The sequence below is a fragment of the Mus pahari genome, chromosome 2 (assembly GCF_900095145.1).
Source record: "Mus pahari chromosome 2, PAHARI_EIJ_v1.1, whole genome shotgun sequence".
NCBI classification, from domain to species: Eukaryota; Metazoa; Chordata; class Mammalia; order Rodentia; family Muridae; genus Mus; species Mus pahari.
Window position 1 is genome coordinate 131,071,073 of NC_034591.1, and position 24,352 is coordinate 131,095,424.

Genomic DNA, 24,352 nt, shown 5'->3' on the forward strand with positions numbered 1-24,352 from the left:
TGAAGAGCAATTGAGAAAGACATCTGGTATCAACCTCTGGTCTCTACATGTACCTGCACATACACATGTGCACACACAATCATGTGAATATATATATAAAAAAGCCAGCCTACATAGTTGTACGAACATTTACTATGTCATACAATAGGCTATTATTTTGTAACATAAGAAATAAAATACTGTCAGACATGCTTCAAAGTCTAACCCACTGAAGGCAATAGGATTACAAATTCAAGGCTAGCCTGGGCTTTATAAGGAGACACTGTCACAAGCAAACAAAGAAAGGAAATAATGTCAGATACAACACAGGTGGGCTTTGACAACATCATGCTAAGCAAAAGAAACCAATCATACAAGACATCATATTGTAGGAGTCCATTTACAGAAAATATCTAGGATAGAAAAGTCTATCCAGACAGAAAGTACATGGACGGTGAACCGAGGGCCAATGAGAATGATTGTTTATGAGGAGGAAGTTTCTCTATAGGGTGATTAAAATGTTTAAAATTAGGTTATGGTGATAATGACACAATTTGGTGAAGAGGTCAAGGCTGAATGTGGGGATTTTGAAGATATGGTATTTGAATTTTAGATTATGTGAATTATATCTCAATAAAGATGTTAAACTGACACAAGGGGTGGACAGGCCTCAGGAGAATAACAATAAGTTCAAGGTCAGCCAGGACGATATAGCAAAATCTTTTCAAAAAGTTTAATCAAAAGCACAAAACAAAAACCAAACAAAAGTAGATTGAAATTCCTGGGTGAGCAAAAATTGGCTACATACTTACTATGTACATACTACATACATACTACATACATGCATACTTCCCGCTAAGTGTGGGATGCTGACCCAAGTCAACATGGCCACTTAATGACAGGCATGGAAATGGAGTCCTTGCATGGTTAGTAACATGGCCTTTAGAGTCCCTATATGAACCTGACCTGTGTCTTATTATTTGAGGACTTAAGAGTGAAAGGATGCCGGGCAGTGGTGGCACACACCTTTAATCCCAGCACTCTGGAGGTAGAGGCAGGCGGATTTCTGAGTTCGAGGCCAGCCTAGTCTACAAAGTGAGTTCGAGGCCAGCCAGGGCTGTCTATACAGAGAAACCCTGTCTTGAAAAACCAAAAACCAAAAAAAGAAAAAAAAAGTGGAAGAACATGAATGACATGAATCTGTAGATTCAAGCTCTGAACTTTCTTTATAATGTCATACTCACAAACCTCTGGTGAGGATGGTTTGTACCATAAGAATAAAGAATTCGCTACCTCCCAACAGATAAGGATGCTGAGTGGAGAAGCATCGTGAGCAAGGGGCACAATTATAAACATCCAGAGGTCAGTGCCTCCCACTGGAGAGCCAAACACAGAGCAAGAACTTCATCAATACGATGAGAAAAGGATAAAAGAAAGGCCTCTGGTGTCCTGGACATTGCAAGCTTTCTAAATGTGAATCTTTTGGACAGATCATGATGGCGAGAACTGAAAGAGTGCAAGAAAAGGAACTGTCTATCACGTGGGCTTCAGACTCCTGAGACAAGCAGCTCCAATATTCTAACGTAAAAACAAGAGATTCTCAGGCCCTCTCCACCCTATGTGTAAGGTCTCCTATGCAAGAAATGGTGCTAAAGAATTTTAAAAAGTCAGCGAACAAGGTTAACAAATAGTTTGAGGGCAGGAGAGATGGCTCAGCGGTTAGGAACACTTAGTTTTTGTCCAGAGGACTCTTGTTCGATTCCCAGCACCAACCACCTGCAACTCCAGCTCCAGCGGAGCCCACACTGCTCCCTCCATTTACGGGCGTGTGCACACACAATTGTTTTTTAAAAGGAAATTAAACGATTAGCACTAAAGTCTGTTTATGAAGGTGTTCGCCTTCATAGCATTCTGAGATTAAAAATAAAAATAAAACTGAGATTAAAAATAAAAATTAAAAAAGAGATCAGATCCCAAATACACTTAATTCATATAAATATATATGGGTGTGTGTATATATACATATATATATATACACGCATATATATTATATTAATGCTACTGAAAAGCACATCTTAAAAAAAAAAATCAAACTTCCACGCGATGGTCAGGACACCGGCCGGGCCATGGACATCTATCGGAGGGACACGGGACCTTCCTGGGTCGCCTCCCAGCGGCTGTGAGGAGCAAGGCGGCCAGGTAACCAGCGCGCGGCGCCGGGCGCGGGAGGGCCACGCGGGCCTCGTGGGCGCCGGCCTCCGGGTGCGGGCGCGGGGCCTCCGGCCTCTCCCTGGGTACCGCCCCCGGTCTGGCCGGGTGGCTCCGCTCGGCTCCGCTTGTCCGCGGCCGGCCAGGCCGGGCCCCGTCGCACTCCGAGCGGCAGCCGCCTGGGGCGCTCGGGTCGGGTCGGCCTCACCGACTCACAGCACCCGCCAAGTCACCGCCTCAGGTCAGAGTCGCCCCGGGCCACGCGGCCCGCCGGAGGGACGCGGAAGAAGAGACCTGGGGCGCTGCGCTGGGGTACCGGGTCGCGCGCAGCCTGAGGGGACCGAGTGTGACGACAAGGTGACCGGGCTGAGGGGACGGGCTGAGGAGAAGTCACACTCTGACAGGAGCCTGTGAGACCGACAGCCTGACGGGGTCTCGGCTGAGGGGACGCGGGCCGAGAAGTCACGTTCTGACAGGACTGTGTGACAGACAAGGTGAGGGGGGTCTCGGCCTGTGGGGACTGGATCTGACTGGCTAGGTGGCTGGGTCTCGGCTGAGGGACGCGGGATGAGAAGTCACATTCTGACAGGGCTGTGTAACTGACAGCCTAACCCTGTCTCGACCAGAGGGGACGCGGGCTGGAAAGTCACACTCTGACAGGACGGAGAGTGACCAAGTGACAGAATCTTGACTGAAGGGAGCCCGGCTGAGGAGAAGTCATACTCTTGACAGGACCGAATGTGACAGGCAAGGTGACAGAGTCTGGGTCTGAGGGGGACGCGCGGGCTGAGGAGAAGTCACACTAGGAGAAGAGCGAGAGAGTGATAGCGAGGCGGGGTCGCGGAGCTGAGGACCAGTCACCCCTCAGAGAGCGGAGTGTGACTGACAGGGTGACTGTTCACGTGGGGGGCACCGGCCCGGTGCGGAGGGCCACAGTGGAGCCACCTCAGGTTCCCTGAGAGGGTGCGCAGGCAGACATGTGTGTGAGCGCGGAACAGGGTTGCCCCGGCCGCCAGACCCTGACCGGAAAGCCAGGTCTCCAGAACTCCCGCGGGGGGGACCGCATTGTGCGGATCCTGGTGACAGTTTTTAGAGAAGGGCTCGCCAGCAGCCACCGGGCGCCCTGAGGCTCTGGGGGTCGGGGCGTTGGGGGATGCGCCCGTGATCAGGGAGGCGATTTGGCCCACGGCTCCCGCCCGGGGCTCGCCAGGTGTGAGGAAAGCGGGGTCACTGTCGCCAAGGCCCCACCCCGCCAGTGCCCCTCTTCAGTCTAAGGAGCGGGGAGCACAGGGCCCGGCTCACTGGAGTAGGCAGCCCTCGTGGTGGGGGTGGAAGGTGGGTGTGTGGCTCCCGGTGCTTTATGGCTTGGGATTGGGGAGGAGCCTAAGGTGAGGAGGCAGAAACTGGGAGTAGCCTGGGCTGCTTTTATATAAGGGACGCGAGGAGGTCAAGAAGGGGCCTGGACCTCTGCTGGGGATCCGAAGGCTGCAGCGCTAAATTCTTAACTCTCATTGAGTAGGTGAGTGGCCCCATCGTCATCACGTTTTTGTTGTTGTTGTTGGAGGGTGTTATGAAGTGGCCAAACTGCCCCAAGTTCTTACACATCAGGATGGTCTGTGTTCTTGTACTGTTAAGAATCTGCTTCACTTCTGATGCTAACAGGGGGAAGGTCGTGCCATTTATTTCAGAAGGGAAAAAAGAAAAGTTAAGTTTTCTGTCAGGAAGAGGCTAAAGTTGTCCCTCTTTAGCAGGATGAAGGACAAAAATGTAAAATTAAATGATCATTTGAAAACACAACCAGATGAACCAAGTTGCAGGATAGCTAACAGTTGGAAAGTTGGATTTGGAGTTCATTATTGTAATGTCAACTCTTTATTATCATGCAGGAGGCAAATTGTTAACCGGAGTTATTGAATGAATAACTTAGTCTTGGACTTGGGCAGGTCTTCCAAAGATATCAGGTGCTCTGTGGGAGTCTTCCTGTCCATAGCTAAGTGATCAATTGCTGACTAAAAATGTAACTAACTCCAGGTGCTCTATGATTTAAAACCTGGCTAGGAGCGGATGTACGCTATGACTTCTCAAAGAGGTACTTCTCTTGAAAGTTTGACAGAAGCGCTCATAGATGCTACGAGCATTTGGAGTGATATTTCAGAAGATTGGGTTTCAACTTTTAAATAAGTTCTCTGTTGTCTTATCGTCAACCACACTTGCTCTAAAGTAAATGTCCGAAATATTAATTTTAATATACGAATATTTTAAATCAGTGTCATGCATTAGTTGGAGTGAAGCATATTATAAAGCCCTCGATTTTTATTTTACTGTGTGTTTTGTGTAAATTTGCTCACTTCAGTGCTACTTCATATTTAATTTGCTGAGAATTATATCTTCAGTGAGAAGATCTAAGGAGCAACTGGTGGTCATCTCAAGCTTTTGCAGCTCACTAGAAGGAAAAAGATTGTTGACAGTTTTATTTTTAAGGAAAAAATTCTTTTTCAGAGTTTGAAACTCTTCAAACTGCTGAAGAACAATGGCGCCGGTGAAGTCTGAAGTTCTTGATGCCTCTAGGCCGAAGAGTTTTTAGATGCTGTTTCCTCGTTCTTTTATATTTAAAAGATTATAAGTTCTTCAAAACACATTAGAACTAAAAGACCTGGAAACATCATACACATCAATACTTAAGACTACATTGACATTTTTTTGTGATAACTATTTTTAATAATTAAGTGTATTTCCTTTAAAGGAGCTGCTTTTCTTAACATTCATGTCACTACATCTTTCAGAATCACTTTAACAGAAAAGGGCAAGTTTCACTTTAAAAAAATCATATCTTTAGTTTCAAAATCTCTGATATTTAAAATTCATATATGAAAAGCATGACTTTAAATTTTTGACATAGAAATGGATTACTGAGTATGCAAGTGACTGATTTCAGTTAGTAAATTTTACATATTTAAATAAATGATTTTTTTTCACTTTTAAGTCTCCAAAAAGAATATGCCATCAGTCTTGTCAAGATCCTTCTGTGTGGGGAAGCTATGTAAAGGCACTATGAAAACATGTATAAGGATTAGCAATGTATTTAACTTACTTTTCAGATTATGAAGTGGTTGCTAATAGAAGGAAACTTTCATAAAATTTTTGTTAAAATAATTTCCCCAAAAGTCTGAATATTTTTACAGCTTTCACAGGGCCTATAGGTGCCCCCGGTGCACATGGTAGGACATGTTGGCCATTCTAATTTGTGTCTCTCTGCTGAATTTGTTGTCATGTGGACTTGGAAATATTCTCTGTGTCATAAAGTGAGGCAAAAATACTGGAAGAAATTTTTTTTGCTTTCATAGGATTCTACTAAGTAAATATTGGTAGAAGATTAAAAAAAATACTACACTAGTCAAGACAATTTGATTTAAGTCAATAATATGTAATTTCAAACATACGCACAGCCCACAAATTGTCAAAGTGAATTTCTTTCTTGTTTTTCTTATTTTTGTGGCAAATTTCCCTGTTATCCATTACTTAACTTCACTTTCTTAACACCTAAACGCAGCAAAAAGGGCAGCGGCATGATTGCTTACAAAGGTCACTAGAAATGGAATTAAGTTGACCAAAAAAATAGTAAGGCCAGTTAAATATCTGTCTCGATACCAGTGGAACCTCAAATACCATATATTAATTAGTTTCATAGCATATCAGGGTTTTTTAAAAATTATTTTTAATTTTTTTCCCTGAGGTTGTTTTTGTCCACTACTTGTAGTTTTCTCATAATACAGAGGGAGGTTTTGGAGAGTTATACATTGTATATTTTAAACTATTATTTAATAAATTATCCAACACAACTGCATTTATAAGGAGATCTCAAACACAATAGGCCATACTTTGGTGAAATGTACAGTTCATGTTAAGATAATATCTACCATTGGCATGGTATATCCTTAAATCATTATCTTAAGACCTAGCTTTATTCTTACTACTTCTCTTCAATTATACATGCATATCAATATTTTAATCAAATATTCTGTTTAGAACATGGATGCTTATGCTGCTTAACTACTCCAATTTCTATGTTCTTTCTAAGTATGAAAAGTTAGGGAAGCTTAAAGTAATGAGCCTTTGTTTCTATTTGCTTGTCTTGGGTATGGTTTTAAGACTTTTATCAGCAAGCCTGGATTTCCTAAATGATAAGAACTGGGTCGTGAATTTAACTGAGCTGAGATCCTAAAGACAACCTGCACAGCTATCTAGGTCAGTACGGACTCGCTTGCTCACAAGGCTCACTAGTTTGCACTCTTACTGCCTCTGAGATAACTGTGAAGAAAGATAAAAATGCCTGTCGTTTTATAGCCAACTCAAGAAAAAAAAATGATAGAAATATTCTGTTTTCAGCTTCAAATTATATTCTTTACTGCTGATGATTTGGGACAAAAACAAGCATAACATATTTTTTTCTTCTGTCTTTGTGAGTCCTTCATATACAAGGGGTCTTTGTGCTCATTCTGAGTTTCCAGGGCGGCAGGCTTGTGTGTTTGTTTGATAAAGCTCTACTCTTTATGGATTTGTATGGCATACTTTTGAGAGAGTTGAATATGTTATCCAGGGGAAGTTTATTTTTCCAAGCATAGTAGTTTCCTTCAGTTCCATAGTTTACTACCAACACCTAAAAGACTAAATAATCCCTTGTGCTAGTCATTAAAACTGCTTGTTTATTGCAACAAACAATAACCCAAATTAGCCTTCTAAAAAGCTTGACAAGTCACTTGTGCCTGCTAATAGGCCACTTACTTATTGGCAGGCAGCAACTGGACAAGTATATGAATGACCTCGCATTTGAAGCCCTCTGTGGATTAACTAATACAGATTATTGTAAGAGACTTCCCTATGTAAGAAATGGACTGGGACTGGATGTGGTAACCTGGGCCGATCCCAAGCAGCATCTTGGTGAGCTGCATGCTTGCCTGACAGAAAAAGGCTTGTGTGTGCACAAGTGGTTGCTGGGGAAAATTGCCGTGGGGCTTGAACTGCACGTCCCTGGCAAAAAAAAAAAAAACAACAACAACAACAAAAAAAACCCCTCAAGACCTGGCATTACCAGGCTCTATCTCGTAGAGGCAGAGATGCAAGGTTGGGCCTTTGGAGGCAATGGAAGGCTCAAGCTGGTGCTTAGAAGTAGGGGTGAGTGTCTTCGTGGATTTCCCTTTGGGAGTGGGAGCCCAGATTCTCATTAACTTCTACCCTCTTATTATCAAGTACTGTTGGGGCTTCCTAAGAGTCTTGGCTCTGGTTTCAAGCACCCCCTGAGACCAGGACAGTGACTGAGAAATCTTTTTTGATAGAGTAGAATGGATTTTTCTCCACTGCACTGTTCCGGACACAAAAGAAAGATGTCATCAATCTTTATAACTTGCATTGGTTACAGTAAATTTAAACCTTTCAGGCAGAATTTAAACTAGATAATAGAATAAGGCTTTGTTGCAGTTAATCATTTTTTATTTATTTAGGTATTGGAAGTCAAACCCTGGCCCCTCACATGCAAAGTAGTACTGTTGTTCTACTTTATACAGTAATGCTGCCAGGCTCCTCTTTATTGATTCTGTGCCATGTGTTTTGCTTTGAGATACTGGTAATTGAATGCTGATGGCCTTGCTGTATCACCCTTCAACAATTACTGTTTATAAATGTTAGACATGTGTGGTTTGTTTTGCCTGCATGTTTGTCTGTGTACCACTTTGTCTGGATTCCTATAGAGCCTGGAAAAGGATTTCCAACCTCCTGGAACTGGCATTACAGACGGCTGTGAGTCACTATGTGGACGCTGGGAATTGAACCTGGGTCCTCTGAAAGAGCAGCAAGTGTTCTTGACTGCTGAGCCATTTCTCTAGCCCCACCTTATTCTCTTTAGAAAATAAGTTCAATGCTACATTTAACTACTTAAAAAAAAACTATAGACTTATCTGGAATTCTAATATGGAGATAAAATGAATTAAAACAAATTGTCTGACCCCTTGGAAGAGTTCAGATTGGCATGGACCTGGGAGTGAGGAGTCCTTTTTAGTTTTCAGCAGATAAGGACAAGGGCAATCTGAGGGAAGTAGAGAAAAGGGAAATGCCCTGAGTAGGAGGGTGTAGGAGTGGAACATACAGATCCCAGTCTTCTCTGCTCTCAGGCACAAGCTGTGTGCTTACCATGTCCTAGGATGTAAGATTAGGTTGAAAGAATTCACTCCTCTCCTTTATGACATCTCGGGCTTCTAGAATCCCTGAAATTCTAAGGTTGCCTCTCACTGCTGTTACTTTATGACCCTCAAGAAACTTGTGGGGAGAATCTAGCAAAGGGAATAGAGACAAGTTATTCTTTTATCCTGTGTGTTTAAGCAATATATTCTCCTTTATAGGGAGGGCAATAGGGAAACACAGAACTGTGAGACTGAGTGCTGGGGTGAAGAACTAGAAAGAACTCCTTAACCTTGACCCCACCCCTGCAGCTGTCATTCCACCACTAAAAGTGCTGTTGTCATACAAAGGTCTGGAGTCCACTTTAAAGAGCCAGTGTTCTCGGCAGAATTAACTGACCACGTCACCATCAGGACAAAAAAAGTTTGCTTCCTTGATTTCTTGTTGCCTGAAAACACAGGTCACATTCATGTGGCGTTGGAAAGAGAGAGTAGAAATCACATTTGGTGAATGCCTATAACCACTGCTGCCCTTAGGAGGAGGAAGGACAGGACTGGGGAAGGGAGATTTGCTCATGTGTGGAGTTGGATAAAGGGGGTTGGTTAAAGAGGAGAGGGGAAATAAGGTAATATGTGGCCCTTGGCAGCAAAATATGCATGAAACCAACCATGTGGACTAGCAGTGATAAGAAAAGACAAATGAGTTATTCACCATGCACACATATTTTTTTTTTCTCATAAAAATCAAGACAATGACCTAAGAGATGGCTCAGTTGGTAAAAGCTGAACAATCTGAGTTTGGTTCCTAGGACCCACATGGTGGGAAGAAGGAATGGACTCCTGAGTGTTGTCATCTGAACACACACAATAAATAAATGTAATTTTAAAAATTTAAATCAAGACAGGTTTCAGATGTTCCTCAAACTATTTTTCAACTCAAAAAGAAAACAGTTATTGTGCAATAGCATTTTACCTATGAAACGTCATCAAAGCTCAGCGCTGTGAGCTGGCAGTAGTCAAGCGCTATGCTCAGGTCCTCTGCTTCCTCCCGATGTCACACTAATCCCCTGCTGTCTTCATGAGTTAGTTCCAGCAGACAGCTAAAGCACCTTCCTAATAGATCACAGTCGATGAGGTTTTTCAATCACTTCAGTGAGGAAAAAAAAATGCCTAAGAAGAAGAAATGATTCTTACTGCTTCATTATACATTATGTGGCAGATCCACTTCACACATACTCTGCTTTCTTCTCTTTAGACTTAAAATGGTTACAGCAACTCAGTGAAGCTCTGCTAGAAACCGAAGCTTGGTGGCCTTACTAGTTCTGAGAATCAGATAATTGGTGGGATTTGTTAAGAGTGGCCACCCTCACACCCAGTACTAAGCATATTGCTTACCTGTCATTAGTGTTTACACAACTTTTCAGTTAATGAACCTAAATCTGAGACTCCTGAAACCTCACCCTACTATATATTGTCTCTTTCTTGCAGTTGATAATTACCCATGTAAACAAGCGTTTGAGTGTGTGGGAAAGTGTACCCATATGCATGTTTTTCTTGTTCTATATACTGGATAAGGTTTATAAAGAGAGAAAACAAACATGGGAATGATATAAATATGTGAAGTTGAAACTTCAAAAAAATTATTTGCATATGTCAGAATAATTCAGAAAAGTAGAGAGTGAACCCAGGCAAGCATTTGGCAGTGGAAGATTGCTACATGTTTCCTTGAAGCATTTGGAATGACTTAGGAACATCCTGATTTTATTTAAAGGCAGTATAATATTTTAAATCTGGGGTTCAGCAGTGTTCAAATTCGCTGGCTGTTAGGACTTTGAAAGTAATAGATGAGAAGTTTCTTGAAGGAAGGTACCACTGGGCTTTTAAGGGCTAGGAATGTCGCTCAGTTGGTGGAGTGCTTGCCTAGCATGCTGAACACTCTAGATTCTATCCCAAACACAAACTAACAACCTGGAATCTTAGCATTCAGGAGGTAGAGGCTGGAAGATCAGAGAGCTTCCCCATAGTCCTCAGAACTACACAATGGATCAATGGATCGGGCCAGCCTGGATTTATTAGGCAGCCTATGTGAAGTTCTGGCCATACTGCACCTTATTCATAGAATCCCTGTAAAACTCGCCATAGCTGGCTTGCTAGATTACTTAGAAAAACTCAGTGCTGTTGTCTGTAAGTTTCTGTCATGGTAGGCCAACTGTTGCTGTAGGGTAACTGAATCTCTTAGACAGGGTCTCACTGGGTCTTTTTGTCTTTGAGTGGCAGTTAGGAACCTTGAGTCTCAAAGACTGAATTTTACACAAATACAGATCTAGCCCTGGAAAACTACTCTATGTTAAGTAAATAAAGCTATTTTCCAATTCCAGTTAAATAAAGGTTGACAATAAGCCCTTCCTAGTGATTTCTAGTAAGAGTTTTGTTTCTTACTCTAAAATTCTGTGATTTGACAATTGCAGCCAAGGGTGTGGCTCAGTGCTAGAGGGGTTGTCTAGTATGCAAAGCCCTGTGGACAACAAACTATGATTTAGAAGCTGAAGCAATTTGTGTCTACGTATCTCTGATGTCACTGTAATTTACTTCAGGCTGCTTAGAAAGAAGTTAGGCAATGTGTTGCACACGGTAATGATATACCATCACTTCTGAGGCTTTTTCTAGAGTACCAGAAGATATAGGAAAAGCCAGATACAAGAACTTCATAAAAACCTTGTTATAAGAACCCATATTTGAACTGGAAATGTTGGTATACATCTGTAATCCCAGCACTTGAGAGACTGCGGCAGGAGGATTGCATGTTTGAAGCCATCCTGGGCCACATAGTAAGATCCTATCTAAAATCCATACTTGGAAGTGCAGATATTTAGCAACAGAGAAAATAGTTAACTTTTTAGTTTCTCTGTGATCCTGATCAGTAAAGATCAAGGCAAAGCATGAGAATCCTCTAGCTAGATTTTTGAGTTTTTCTCTGTTATACCCAAACTTTGTTTCACACTTAGTTTTGTTTAACATATTAGATTTACCTGTGCAGGTTTTTTTTTCATGATTTATTTATTTGGGAAGAAGAAAAAAATCTTAAAATCCATCTTTTTTTTTTAACGGCCTCATCATGTTCGCAGCCTTATATAAGGTTCAATTTTGCAGATGGCCTGTGATCTTTTTGATCTTTAGTTTGTGCTGTCAAATAGAGCTTTGAAAACTTTCCAGAATTACTTTTTCTTAAAGCTCTCCTCTTTTAATTTTTTCCTTAATATATGTATGTACTCTATGTTTTCTTCCTCTCTCTAAAATGGAGTGACCTCATGTAAGAGTTATTTGGCTTTCTAACTCCTGGCAGAATGTTGAACATGTAATAATAACTAGTCACTGATATAGAAGCCTGTTAAGGTAAGCTTCCCTTATCAATGAGACCTTGGTGTGAAATATGGTAGAAATCCTGAAGAAAGTGGGATGAAAATAGCAAGGAGCATGTTTCCCCAAATCTCTGTGGACAATGCAAAAATCACGTATGTTTACACATATATGCATGCATACATGCAAAGTACATGCATACATGAAAAGTACTGTAATAGCCCTTGGACTTGTCTTTTTATTCCCTGTTCTAGAAATTCCAGAAGGAAAAATTAACTGCTTTTGCCTTTGACCTAGGTTATATATTGTTCCTGTTACTTTCCATATATATATATATATATATATATATATATTTCAGATATATATCTGAATTCATGATCAATATATAATTAATATATATTTGTGTGTTGTGTATTTCATATACATATGTACATGTATGAATGTATGCATGTATGCATCTTGTATTGGTCTTGTGGCTCAGAATACCCTTTCCATCTTAAAATATTAAAATGCCTTCTAGAAGTTTTATATCGGTGATACTAAATCTTTTTTTCTTCCCTCTCAAGTTCCTGCTGATTTAGTCCCTAATGTCAGCCAGTATGAACTATAGCTAACAAGACTTCAATTTCTAGGTCTTAGAATTTTGTGGTAGGACAGCCTTAAAGTGGCAACACTTCAAAGAGTAAATCCACTAAAGGGTTTTCTGTGGAGGGATGCAGTATGAGACATCAAATTCTGAGCATCAAACATGCTAGGTAAACTGTTCACCACTGAGCCTATGTAACCTTAGCCCCCTAGCCTGTGTATAATGACCATTCCATAACCAAGTTATTGTAACTATTCTATATTTCTGAATTCATAAATTGCCTTTACCATTTTTTGTTTGGTATTTAAAATGACAGAAATGTTTCATTGACCACTTAGAAATAAATTCTGAACATGAATAAGGGCAGTGCACAAGGAAAACACATTTTAAAGGCATTTATGTGAAATCAAATAGAATGTATTCTTGCCCACACAAAGTGCTGTGGAATATTGAGGGAATATCAATTTAGGCATAAACAAAACTTCCAGAGTTGGCAGATGTGGACAGTGTGTTTACTGTATCCTGCAAAATGCACCCTTGTTGAATGACCACTGACTTTACAAACCATGTATCTTTGCATTCAGACCAAAACCTATTTTCTGAAAACACAGCCACATGAATGGTGAGGCTGGGGCTTAGGAGGTAAAGATTACAATGTACCAACTACAAACCTGCATCTAGCACTGGGCAGTTAAAGACCCTGGTTCAGTCAGAGATGTGAAGTAACAGTGATTGAACATATAGCATATTGGCATGACCAGCCACATAACCCATTCCATGTGTTCTCTGTGCTTCTCAGAACAGTCTCCAACGCTAGCAAATATGTACAGATGACTCATTTGGTTTTGATATGGCTAGAAAGCTTTAAAAACCAGCATGCATAGACAGGATTTACCCTGACCACCAGCTTTTAAATTCAGAGTATTCAAACTGCTCTTAATCTCCACCTAAAGGACAGAAGTGAATGACACACTTACTCTGAAACATAATCTGATAGTCTATCTTCTGTATCACAAATTACGTTTGCTGATTTGGGGGTGTGTGATTTCTCTTTATTTTCATGTTTCTGTCATGTATTATTAGAATATAGGGATGTGTATTATAGCTCTTGACCTTTTTTTTTTTTAACCTGTCTATGCACTGCATACCTTCCTTAGTCCTGGCCTGCAGCAGGGGACTGGTGCATCCTAAGTATTTTATATGTACTTTTAAATTTGACTTTAAGAACAGGTATGTGTATTTTCAGCTTCACTTATACATGATTCTTGATATTATTACTCCCCAAATTTTTAGGGAAATCCCTAAAAATCTGATTTATTTAATGTTAACTCATATTCTGTGTAACATTTTTAGGACACATGGAATTAACATCAGAAGAACGTTTTACTCTGCTCGCCCTGATACTCTAGAGCAGGTAAAGTGAAACGTGAGAAAGGGAGAGATGTTAATTATAGACTTTGGCATTCTGCATTAGCTCGTTCAGTAGTCCTGGTCAGAGGAACAGGCTCCATAATGGCCTAGGGGCCTGAGCCTTGTTTTTACATTCCTCATTGTCGACTCTCAGCAGCAACTGTGACAAATTCTGTGCAGTACCACAGCTGGAAACGGTTTGTAAGAAAGCACAACACAAATGTTGCTGAGACTTTTACCCATGCATCATGTAAAGCTGATTCCCTTTCATACGTTTTTGCCAGGTTAGATAAAGCACCATCAGATTTTTTTTACCTACCCATTGGTTTATAATAGTTCTTTTCTCAACAGGGTTTCTCTGTGTAGCCCTGGCTTGGAATTCACTCTGTAGACTATGCTGACTTCAAACTCAAAGATCTGCCTGCATCTGCCTCCTGAATAAGAGGCTCAAAGCTGTATGCTACCATGCTCATCTTTTAATAGATGGTACTTTAATTGCTCAGCTATTTTATGTATTAACCACAAGTATTAACATCATGGTTATTTAATAGTTAATATTTTCCAAGGAAGATCTGTATTTATGAACAACTTCAAAGTATCAGAATGAGAAACTGATTTACATATAAAAGCAAATACAAATGATGAGCCTCTTTAAAAGATGCACTGTGACATCTTTGGACACCTGATTCTTCCTGGTAGGCCTTCATCTGTGGTTGTCAAATGAAGGTAGGAGTCTGTTTGCTAAAGATGAATACAGGGAACCTGCACCTTCTCCACCTTTGGGCAACCTGCCATTTTCCTCCCATTCTCACACCTGCTCAGCTACTAGGGCAAAGAAACACTGGCTAGACATGCGCAGACCCTTGGCTTCCTGAGAAAGAGCACAACGGGACGGAGCACAAGGAGGTTTGAGATGTGCTGTCATTGAGTATCCAAACCTCAGTTTCGTTTTAGTACTCTTTCATGTCTTGCTGCACACAGGGAATTAAACTCCTCCATACAAACAAATTGGCTCGGCTCTTGACTGAGAGAAAGATAGAGTACCTTAGCTAGGAGCCTTGAATCACCTAAGTCCAAAAAGGGTACAGTTGAAATGGTTAAACAACAACCCATAGCAACATGATGATTCAAGGCTGAAAATGACTGAAATCCAAGGAGGGAGGGAGTAGCTGGGGAAAGCCCTGCAGAGGAGAGTTCGGAAGTTCAAGAATTAAGAGGGTAGCCTGAAGAGAACCAATGCAAACACGTACAGAGAAAGGATCAACAAAGGAGCCAGAGTAAGTCATTTTGCAAAGAATGTAAGCAGATCAGGCATAGGTCTCCTTTGGTGAAACTTCAGTTTTGGAGGTAGGTAGACTTAGAGCTGCTTTTCTTTCTTTTGGATGTAGTATTGAGATTCAAACCCAGACCCAGACCTATGCTAGGCAAGCAGCTGACTGCCAAGCCACGAGGCCATCCCTGACTTTTCCAGTGTCCTGGTCTGACCACTGCGCACTGTATACATGTACTGGAAATATCACTCTGTACCCTATACTGTATACAACCATTATGTATTGACTGAAAACTAAATATAAAACTATATACTAGACATTATATAGTATTATATGATGTATTATATAACATATAATATTACATGTATTAATAGTATCATATACCCTGAAATGGATAATTTTATGTTTCCTCAAAAATTAATGTTCATGATTTGAGATAGTCAAAGAGAAAAAGAAAAGAATGTCCAGTGTAAGAAAACCAAGTCTGGAATAGTGACTAAACACAGCCCCAGGGGCCTCCACATGAACCAACTGGAGACAGAGAATATAGCACCGGAGAATGAACAGTCAGAAACAGGGATGGAAATGTAGATTTCAGACTGATGATAAAGGTCTGGGATGCAGATGGAGGAGGATGGGCTTTGTCTTAGCAGCGAGGAGATTCCAGATCTTAAGAAGTTAGAGATGATTTAGTCAGAAGATTAACCTGGCAGCTACGTGCAGAGAAAGCCACCAGGAAGCTGTTAGGAAAACTGGACATAATGTGTGGCACATCTGTAGGAATGAAGACAAAACCCACTGAGCTCTTAGGCAAAGTCATAGTCTACACACCAGTGCACACTGACCTGGATCAGGGGAGGAGAGCTTTGAGGTGATGTTGTCCTAGAATTCAAGTGTATGATTTGACCTTTCATAAAAGTAGCTACAGTGTACTGCAGAGAAAATGTCCTTCACCTCAAATTAGATGCACACTGTCTTGAAGAAAAACTATTCTGGGACTTGTCATAGATTTTAGAGTACCCTCTCTGTATATTACTTTATATATTGGACACAGAGCTACAGTAGTAAGCAAGGCAGAGCTAGCCCCTTTCTTTATGGAACTGTCACATAGCCTTTATTTATCAAATGGTAGTCAGACATTAAAGAGAGTCATAGTTTAGCTCAGTGTAAGTAAAGAATTGTAATATCTATAGCTGTCCAGCAGTGGGAAAGGCTGCCATAAGGGCAGAAAATGCTTTGTCATTAGAGCCCAAAGGAGTCCCTAAGATGGCTTCCCCTACTGGGGAGAAATGAACTAGGCAACTTGTAAGTTCCCACCTAAATCTGAGGTGCCAAGATTTTCTTTCTGTGCTAGTAAGCTAGTAGAACATACTTCTTCATAATTAGCTACTTTGGAACATCAGCATAAGCTAAATTTTTAGCTTTTTCATCAGTACTTATAAATAAACTTATGTAAATATATGTGCAAATTAGATTTTTAAATGCATTCTATACTTAGTTTTACAATTAGATTTTGTGTGTGTGTGTGTGTGTGTGTGTGTGTGTGTGTCTTGCTGGGAACTGAAACCAGGCCCTCTTATAAGCTAAGCACATGCTATACCAATGAGCCACACACACCCACACTCTGTAGTTCTCCAATTCTTTTTAAGGAAACTATTATTTTCCAATGCTCTCTCAGCCGTTCATTTATTTCCAATTTTAATATTTATAGTAAGTTCCTCTTTCACGTGATGTTTTTCACAAGTAATGCAAATTTCTACAGAAGTGAGTTACGTAAATCTAAGTCAAGATGCTGACCTTTAAATCATTTGTTTTTTACTCCTGTGATGTAATGTCATGATTGAATAAGACCTTATGTGATTACCCACTTGGGGATAACTTTGGGGTGCCATTTTTTTTTCATTTAAAAAAACAATCAGTTATTTGGGCATGTCATACAATGAGTTTTGATCATATTCACTCCCTAACTTTTCCTAGATCTACTTCTCCTTTGCTACCCATCCAACTTTGTGTCTTTTTTTTTTTTTTTTTAAACACATCAAGTCCAGTTTGTACTGCCTATATCCTCTTGGATGTGTGGCCTCCCACTGGAGCTTGGTAGACCTACCAGGGATCTTACTATAAAAAGAAACTGATTATTCCTCTCCCAGCTTCAATAGGTCTTTAGCTAGGGGTAGGACTTGGTGCCTATCTCCCTTTGGAAATGCTGGAGTGGGATGCTATTTTGATGCATAAAAATAGATAGCTTTATTATTTAGCCTATTTGACTTAGTTATTATAAACAACAAACTGTTTCTATCAACATCTAGTAACTAGCCTTAGTACTGATTAGTTGCATTTCACAACATTATAATGTTTAGACTCATATATAGGAGTGATATCTTTAGTATATTGTCTTAAATGCTGGACTATTCTTTTCATAGGGATTACTTTAGTGCTTATAATAACAAATAACAGGTTATCTGAAGAAAAAAAGTAATTTCATTTCATCTCTAGTAAAATACCTTGTTAAAAGTTGACCCCTCCCCCTTTTATGATGTATGAATAAAACAGATTATGCTTTTCACCAAAATGCATATAAAAATTTTGACATGTGCCTAGAATGTTATCTAATATATAGTATGTACTCAAATATTTATTGAACATTATTCAGCTATATGAAATGATGTATATTAGTATATCAGACATCTCAAGTAAAAAAAATTCATGTCTGAATGGGCATAGTGGTAGGGAGTTCAAGTTTTGAGAAAAGCTAAGGCACTTTCCTTAAGGTGATATTTAGGTATAATTACCAATGTGAAAGTTCAAGTTAAATAGTTTTGGTGGTATATTTAATTTCTATGTGATACTTAAAATGCCAATGACAACTAATTCTGGTGATTAAATACAAAGTAAATAGCTTAACCTGAACATGCACATCATTACCACTGAATGGCCAGAACCTCTGGGCCTATTTTCCCTGTCTGTTGCCTCCCCTTCTGTCCTCTTTCCTTCCTTCCTTTTCTCTCTTTCTTTCTATTTTGTATCCCCATCTTATTCCTCTCCTCCCTCCTTCCTTCTCTTTTCCTCTCACTTCTTACAGTAGCTCTGGCTATTAGTCCCTCTTTCCTGCCCTGAGGTTTTCATTCCTGATACTTCTTATATTTTCTTTTCTGGGGTTTTTGCAACTACTTCTCTTCTGAAGATTCTTCCTTTGCACTTCAGTTTCTCAGTGCCTATTATTTAGCTCTTCCCTGGGTCGAGACCCTGACTACTGCATGAAAGTAATGTGTGCTTTTAATCTACTAAACAAAAGATAAAAAATGGGATACCTTCATTCTGAAATTCTTGCTGCTCTTTCTGACAGAATGTGGTGTCCATTGATTGATTTCCAAATGGGGTTTTTAAGTGTCAAATCACTAATTCTCAAACTATCTGAAAGAGGTCAATACGCCTAGATTGATGTCTCAGGGTTTCTATTGCTGTGATGAAACACCATGACCAAAAAGCAAGTTAGGGGAAGAAAGGGTTTATTTAACTAACTCCCACAGCACTGTTCATTGAAGGAAGCCAGGACAGGAGCTCAAACAGGACTGGATCCTGGAGGCAGGAACTGAGGCAGAGGCCGTGGAGGGGTAGTGCTTACTAACTTACTTCCCCTGGCTTTCTCAGCCTCCTTTCTTACAGAACTCAGGACCACCAGCCCAGGGAAGGTACCACCCACCATGAGCTAGACCCTCCCACACTGATCACTAATTGAGAAATGCCTTATAGTTGGATCTTATGGAAACATTTTCTCCACTGAGGCTCCTTCCTCTCTGATGACTCTAGATCGTGTCAAATTGACATAAAACAAGCAAGTACACCTGCAAATGCTTAAGTACAGTAGCTTGTTGAGGTAACTCCCGACTGTCTCTAACAACTTTCATTTCTAACTTCCTTTTCCAAATAGCACAGAGAGCTGATAATTCTCAAGCCATTGATTTCTGGTTGTGTCTTCCCTTACATGTGCAGTTACACAAGAGAGAATCTGTCATGTTCATCCTGTAGCTCCTTGTGTAGAATGCCAGTAATAAATAGCAGATGCTTAGTCGATAACTGCTACTTTTTTATTTCACACTCACAGTCTGACTCTATTCCCCAGTCCTCAAGAGCTCTCATAACTTTCTTAGGTAAAATTACTCATAAGGGCAACTTAGTTTGTAAATTATTTATAAATGAAAGTCTGTGATTTCCTGCTTAGAACATGGTTTGCTTGTTTTTTAACCATTCATTGTCATGCTTAGTCTATGACATAGTTTAAATCCTTAGCCAAAATGTCACTTAACCATCTTGCTTTAGGACTTTTTCTTAATTAACTTAAGCACCAAAAAGATAAGCTAGTTACTTAGAGTTATTATTAATATTTATTGATCAGCAATTTTGTTTCAGGCTCTGTTTAAGCACATTGATACACTATCTTATTTTATTCTTCCAACAATCATATTTTGTATATAATGCTAAGGCTATACACTGGGATGGGATGTAGTTCAGTTGGCAGAATACTTGCCTAGCATGCAGAACACCATGGATCCCATCCCCAGAACAGCATAAATTAAGAATGGTGGCACATGTCTAGATCTTAGTCCTTAGGAAAAGTAGGAACCCAAGGTTACCCTGGGCTAAATAGTGAGTTTAAGGTTAATCTGTCCTACAGGAGACCCTGTCTCAAAAGAAGGTGGGTGCATGTTGTATATTTCATGAATTATTCAGGTCAGTGAAGAAATAGAAACAGAGACAACCTAATCTGCTAAATAAGAAAAGTAGCATTTGAACCTAAGCAATCTTAACCAGCCACCAATTCCTGCACAAGAGCCTAGTTTTATAGTATCTGTGTTACCAGAGAATGAAATATCTATAGCCACACACCACCAACTACCATGCCTGTGTAACTGTTAGACGTGTACAAGTATATCCACGTTCAGATGTTATGTGGGCTAGTTGTTCTAGTTCATGGTAAATCAATTTAGTGTGTGGCAGTGACTTAAAAATACAGTGTGTCTTTGTGCTGTTTGTGACATGGCAAATGAGATCAGTAAATCTTTGATGTTTATTCAGAAGTTCTACTATTAAAAGCAATCACTGGGGCAAGACAACAAACCACTGTTAAAAAGGCTTTCTCTGCCTGGCATTGATGTTGTATGCCTTTAATCCCAGTACTCAGAGGCAAAGGCAGGTGAATGTCTGCATTGAAGGCCAGCCTGGTCTACAGAGTGAATTTTAGGGCAGCCAGGGCCACACAGAGAAACCCTGTCTCAAGAAAAGAAAAAAAAAAAAGAAGTAAAAGCCTCTATTTCTTGCCCCCCTTTCCCCTCTGCTTCTTAATACAAATAAAATAATTTTATTTGCTTATCTGAGGATATAACAGTCAGATAAATAGTACATTTTATACGTTTTCTACAAAAATCTAAGGAAGATTTTTAACTGACCTTGGTTGAGCTACCACTCTAATAGAATCAGTCTTCATGGTCAGAGGGGATAGGGCAAGGAAAAGCCTAGTGAGTTTATATCCATAGGAGCTGGCTCCAAGATCTATATGAAATGTATTGTTTGCATATAACCTAGCCATTTTCCTTCAAATTGCCTTCAGATGACTTATTACACATAATACAGCATAAATGCCAGAGAAATTGTTATACTGTGTTGTCTGAGGACTAGTAACAAGACAAGGTTGTTAAATGCTCAGTATAGCCAGAGTATTTTTAGAATATTTATTTGTGATTATCGTGGCTACATATGATATATGAGTTTGGGCATCAAACGCCACAGCAGGAGTGTGGAGGTCAGAGGATGGCTTGTAGAGTTGGTCTCTCCTTCTACCTTTATGTGAACTCCAAGGGCTGAATTCAAGTCATCAAATACTTTACATGCTGAGCAACAGTACCTTCTTGTTAATGTATTTTTAAAAAATATATTTTTACTGTATAATTGGATACATCCTCAGACATGGAGGAATGGCTACATTTTAGTTTGGAATAAAAATCACTAATTTGTGTATATTTGCCTACTTCCTACCTCCCCCCTCCCCAGTAGACTGTGATAGACACTGTATGATGGAATAAGAGCACTCTCCTTTCCTTTAAGGAAAGATACAGCTCAGCTTGCAATTCATGCATGAACTCCTAGGAACACACACATTCATACAAACAAGCATGCACACGCACACACAGACATTCACACACACAATCTTCCCATGTCAGGACCTATGACTGAAGAATTAGAAACTACATGTTAGTAGACATTCCACATGCAAGAATAGAAAGAAGAAAGCCAACAAACCTGTAGAAGATGATAGTAGAAAATCTCAGAAAGAGCAGGTGTAAGAGACTAAGAAGTATCTGGAAGGCAGGGCAGGGCAGTAGTATGCAGGAGCCCACTCAGATGAGCTTGTAGCTCCTTAATTGTAAAATCTCAGTGTTTTACCATTGTTAGAGATGTTTAGCAAGTATTCAATTATGTGAAATTATAAGCAGACAGGATATGTTAAATACAAGAGCAACAGACACACAAAAAAGTATATTTCCTAGCTCTTAGCTGAGATTTGTCATCTCTTGTGTGTCTGTGTGGTGGACATCCTACCTCAGAGACATCATCTTTGGAACTTGAAATCCTTATCTCATAAGTCCAGAAACCAGAGCATTTTCTTCATGTCAGGAGGGCTAATTAAGCATTTTTTTAAAGCACACCAGTGGAAAGCAGAAATCAAGAAGTCTAATGAAGCAGCTGGTTACTGGTTTCGGTAGAAAGATGTGTGTCATCACTCCAGTACAGTGTACAAAGGGACAGAAGAATGGCAAGTGAACCCAGTGTTCAGTGAAGTTGCTGTTTATGATGTCACTATTTAATTGTAAAGCTTGCAGAGTATTTACATCTTAATGTCTTCTATAAACTTCCAACACACACACACACACACTCACACACACACACACACACACACACACACACACGCATTTATTTTCTAGCGAAACCTTTTCTGTTGGAAAAGGAACTGGTTATTTATAGACTATACCTCAGGAAATGCACTGTCATATTTCACAATTAGGACCATATTAGTTGTAAATTTAAGACAGATTGTTGTTATTAAACTTTCCTAGTTTTAAAAAGAAATGTCAAGAACAGGTCCTTGAGCATATTAGGCAAGTATTGTACCACTAAGCTACACTCTAAGCCCAAAGGTAGAACTATGTTATATAGATACTGGTTTTTGTATGTTCTGAAATAATCATATGGCTTGTTTTAATTTTTTCTAATGCATTATATGTATTTATCAAATTCTGGTATTAAATTGCCTTTCCTAAAAAAACAAATGCCTTTCCTTTTCTGAGATAAGTTCAATTTGATCACAGTAGTTTATTTTTCAAGCATATGATTTAATTAATTAGTTTTATTTATAGTTTTAATTTGATATTAATAAATAGGACTGACATTTTTTAATATATGTGTGTGTATGGCTCTCTCTCTCTCTCTCTCTCTCTCTGTGTGTGTGTGTGTGTGTGTGTGTGTGTGTGTGTGTGTGTGTGTCACATGCACATGGTAAAGGTTAGAGGAAAATTTGTGGAATCTGGCTTTCTCCTTTCACCATAGGATTCTGATAGCACAGTCCATCTGTCTTGCCAGAAAACTCTCTTGCCCACTCAGCCATTTCAATAGCCCACCCCCCCTTTTTTTAAATGTTTTCTTTTGTGAAGGAGGGAAAAGGGTCACATTTTTGTATCAATATTATGATCTTAAATAATTAATTTGGTCATAGGTATATATATATATATATATATATATATATATATATATATATATATATATATATGAATGACATCTCTTTCTGCAGCATTTTAAAAGAACACTTATAAAATTACCTTTGGGGAGCAATTTTGTTTTGTTCAGCAATGATGAACATTGAACCCAAGTTCTTGTTGGTGGCAGGTCTACCACTGCATTATACCTGCAATCCTTTGGGGATATAATTCCTAGATAAGTTCTCAATGATTTCCTTTTTTACCCCAATCCCCATCTCTTGGGTCAATTTTCATTCACTGTTTATTCCATTTCAGGAAAATTAATCTGGATAAATTGCTCTTGGAATGCATTAATATCCGTTGTGTTGTGTAGAAAGTCCTATTTCAGGACTTCTTATGTAAAGTAGTTGAATAAGTAGGCAAGTATAGCCTAGCCTACTGTGAACTTTGTGTCTCTGGGTTTTAGGGATTGTAAATAGATTGACCATCCAATGAACATAAAATAAACATAGAATATGAGTAGCTAGATACACTGTCCTCAGATTGTCTCTGTCCTGGGACATCTTGTGTCTATAGACTATGCCTTGAAGACACAGAACAGTCTGAGTGAATCCAGGGAGTGGGATAGGGTATGTGTGATATTTGGAATACTGCATGCCTCCAGAAATAATATTAGCTGACTTTTTTAAAAGTCATAGTGGTGATCTCTCATAGATAAAGCAGTTTCCATATGTTAAACATGCAAGATGTAGTAAGCGGTTTGGCTGTGGATGCTGCTTTCACTGTTGACTAGCAACTTTGAATGTTTATGTAAATCATTATGATGGAGGTCAACAGTCACAACCAAAGCATACAGGCAGAAAGTGCTGACAAATTAGCTCTTCCTGTAGAGACTTTCCTGTTCTGAGAACAGAACTACAGTTCACTATTGGTACTGAGATGGCATTAAAACTCTCCATTTCCAAGCAGCAGTACTGCACAGTGATGGTTATACCAACAAGCAAAGCTCACTGGCTGTAGCTCATGTTCTTTCATGTTAGAAGTAACAGAATGAGAAAACCCATCATCTTCATGATGTAACATTTTATACCATGCACCATGTAGCAATTTCTGTGAGTTCCAAAAAGTCAAAAGAGTGAGTGTTGGAGTTTTGTGTGTGTCAGACTGTGCAGAATGTTGGGTCTGCATGCTCTCTGGCCCTCCTGATAAAGGCTTTTGGCACCGGATGCTGTTTTGTCTTTACAGAATGTCCTATTCTGGGCTCCCTAAGCCCTTTTAAGAGACAAGGATGTGAATCATTATTTAGACAATCTGTTCCCTAGACCTTCCTCTGAAAAGTTTGCTTAGTCTGTTGTGTACTGCATCTCCCATGCTCAAGCAGGCTGGGTGCTCTACTGTATCTTAGAATTCCCCAGTATGTAGCTTCCAGATGAACTCAAATTTCAGTAAACATCAGCTTCACAATGTATAGCTCTCATCAAACTGGCATCAGACACCCTCCGACTGGATATGGATAGCAGGCCTTCTGATGTGTAAGCCACACCTAGAGCTCTCAGCTCCCTATCTTTTGAGGTTGCTAATCCCTTTAAAGATCTACCTTTTCCTAAGTCTGAATGCTAA

The 24,352-nt window shown here is 39.8% G+C and overlaps 1 protein-coding gene across 5 annotated transcripts in view; it reads left to right on the forward strand.

Annotated features, from left to right (window-relative positions):
* The first annotated feature begins 2,260 nt into the window (after positions 1-2,260).
* Positions 2,261-24,352, forward strand: part of Pparg (peroxisome proliferator activated receptor gamma) — a 129,188-nt gene continuing 107,096 nt past the window's right edge. Inside the window, exon 1 of one of the 5 annotated variants that reach the window (XM_021191865.1) lies at positions 2,261-2,681. The gene's annotated coding sequence lies outside the window, so the exon portion shown is untranslated. Of the gene's footprint in view, positions 2,682-3,521; positions 3,707-13,651; positions 13,715-24,352 lie in introns of those variants that run through there. The other 4 variants (XM_021191866.2, XM_029535224.1, XM_021191867.2 and 1 more) reach the window with 4 other exon arrangements.